A 3,111-nucleotide genomic window follows, 5' to 3' on the forward strand; every position below is an offset into this window, starting at 1 on the left:
CGATGTAAAGGATTATTGGATATGATAGCAAGACATCAGGTAGTAACGAGGATGATTTTTCACAGAGATTAGCCCCCAAATAGTAGCTCCCTGGAGATACTTTTCGCTCGTATCGCTTGATAGGAAAGAGAATGATATATTGTCCGTTTGCCCCGTCAAAGAGAGTTTTCATTGTTTCTAAATTGAAGGAAAACTCTCAGTTGTAACTTTATTCCTACAGTAACTTAACTGTTTGAAGAGTATTATTATTATTTTATAAATAAAATTATAGATTGGCAAGCTAATTAACACAGCGTAGCAAATCATTAAAATTTCACAAAATGAAAATACCAGTATATACAGCAGGTAATTTTAATTATTTTAGTGCTCGTTTATTTTAATATAGCATCTTAAAAATACATATGCTAATCGCATTAAAACGCAGATATGCGTATATTTATTATTTATATTTAGAAAAAATATATAAATTTTTATTTCGTGTGTAAATCCGATATTACATCCCACTCGTCGTTCACTTCGTAACCACGGCAACACCCATATGACAGAAACAGACGTTTCATTACAGAAGACTGTAACTGCACGAATTCTCTCTGGGGAGCCTTGGGCAAGTTTAGAAGGGGTTTCTGATATTTCATTTGTTCGAGGATAACGGAAGTGAAGACAAATTCAGGAAATGAATGGATTGGTGAGCCTGGTATCTGACGTTTCTTCTCCTTTTTTTTTTTTTATTGTTATTTATCTACGCAATCATGATTGAATGAATTACACAGATAATAAAAGTTTACGGCTAACAAAATAATTTGATAAAATTAGTTCTAGCCCAACTAATGAAAAATAATTTCCTGTCAGCAAGATTAAAGATACAGAGAAGTTGATGGCAAGAAATGGTTGTTTTATCTCGAAGTAGGGATTTTATTGCAAATAAAATCTGAAGATTAGATTTTGTTCTAGATATTATTTTAATTATTGTTATTAATATAATTAATTAATATGATATAAAAGATCAAGTTTATTTATTAATTCATCTATTAAATTATTTTTGTACATAGCTTGTATAACTTCTTGGAAGTTCTTTAATGAGACAAACGTTATGTTATGCATATAAGAAAATTAATTTAATGGAATGCGTTATACACTAACTATAAATTTTATTACGAGTAAAAAGTTATGTTTATCGCATAAAAGTAAATATTCCGATCTATGTTTTATCATATTCATATTATGTTTATGGAGTAGAACTGTCAACATATACCAGAAAAATTTTAAGTGATTTTCATCCATTTCGTTGTCTTCTCACGTCTTTTATTCCCTGTGCTTTTTGCTGATATGCAATTTTGGGTATATATCATTTTGGTTTATATTGATATGACAGTTTAATGCACAAGCTATCAGCATGAACCCGACGTATATATCAATATTTATATGTGGATTTATGCATAATATACAAAGATTATATATAAATATATAATTTTTAAAACTCAATTACATTCATATCGTTTAGTATTTGCATTTTAGTAAAATTACTAAATGAAAATATTGAATATTGGTTATGTATCTATTTACTGTAGGCCCTATACAAATCCATTATCCATTATATCTGTTTTCAACTTTATAAAAAATACAAATATGAAATAATATGAATATGTAAACAATCGTTAGAAGGATTTCATTTCTAGTCAATAATAGCTCATATATAATTTCAGATGCATTATTATTATTTATACGTATACACGTATATATATATATGTGTGTGTGTGTTCATGCAACGACTCTAAATATTTGCTTCGGGCAGTTAATGGGAAATGATTTATACAGTTACATGAATTTAATTAATTATACAAATATGACGAATATAATATGTATTTAAATAACTTCTAAACAGAATAAACAACAGAAACAATTTTAATTGACCGAGTTGTAATTTAAAAAATTAAAAAATTGAACGAATGTGTTTCCTTCTTGAATATTAAGTTTTATGCTATCAATCACTAAAATTTTATTTCTAATCAATGAAACCTTACATGTAAGTTTTAGGTGTATTAATAGGTTCATAAATATACTCATGCAATGAACCTAAATACAAATATATACAGTAGGCTCATTGCACAAACCTATACGAGACGCGGGCATTTCGGGGCATTTCCTCCTCAAAAGTTCTGTGTTTACCAAAGAATACGATTAATTATTTACTTATTTTAATTTAACATTTTAAAAAATTTTACGTCTGTTTTCACTTTAAACTACACGATGCCGACTAGAATAAACTTTGCACCCGACCAGGCACTTAACATTGCCAGGTTCCTCCCGACGGAAAAAACCCTTTATAATTAATAAAGGATTAAAGTTAATAAAGCATGATTTATGCAGTTTGATATAATTAATTAATTATACAAATATGAAGAATTTATAAAGTAGCTTTAAGAAATTACTAAACGGAATAAATAATGAAAAGGAATTTTATTGAATGGAATGTAATTAAAAAAAAAAAGCTATAAAATTTACATTTTAAGTGCTGATAAATTCTTAAAGTTATCTAAGCCTAACAATGTTTACTTCCTTATTTTAATAACGTATAAAGTTTTAAAGACATTGTATCAAGTTGTGAGTTTTTAGAATTTATAATTATCTTAATACTCACTTCATTTATAGAGTAGAATAATTAAAATGTTTAAACTTCCATTACAGAGATGAAAACATCCGGCTCTACATCACAACTTCCACGGAAAGCCGATCCCGTTGCTATGGTAACGAGCCAAACGATGGCAGAAGAACTTCACCACGGGGGGGAAAATTAAAAATCTCCGTTTTTTTGACCGTAATCTATATTAAAATAATGTATTTTAAAATACTTATATAACTTGTGGCAATATAAATATAAATTTAATTTTATATTCGCGGTGTATTTTTATTTTTATTATTGAATTTATACGATCGATTTTTAGCAGTCTCCTCCAGATTTTATCTACCGAAAAGGATAAGAAAAGTCAATTCTTTATTTCGGTCCCCAAAGGACAGGGAACATGTCGACAAGTGTATAGTGGGTGTTCTGACACACAAGTCATTTGACCAATAAAATCCCTTTTATATTGACAGCACGGGACTACTTGTCCT

At 28.4% G+C, this 3,111-nt stretch overlaps 1 long non-coding RNA gene across 1 annotated transcript; it reads left to right on the forward strand.

Annotated features, from left to right (window-relative positions):
- Positions 1–439: 439 nt before the first annotated feature.
- On the forward strand, positions 440–2,889 carry LOC136974431 (uncharacterized). The gene is made up of 2 exons (XR_010880639.1): positions 440–685; positions 2,686–2,889. It is a non-coding gene; the product is annotated as an uncharacterized lncRNA (long non-coding RNA).
- The last annotated feature ends 222 nt before the right edge of the window (positions 2,890–3,111 follow it).

This window comes from Centruroides vittatus, unplaced genomic scaffold, assembly GCF_030686945.1.
Source record: "Centruroides vittatus isolate TY-2023 unplaced genomic scaffold, ASM3068694v2 contig_349, whole genome shotgun sequence".
In the NCBI taxonomy this organism is placed as follows: Eukaryota; Metazoa; Arthropoda; class Arachnida; order Scorpiones; family Buthidae; genus Centruroides; species Centruroides vittatus.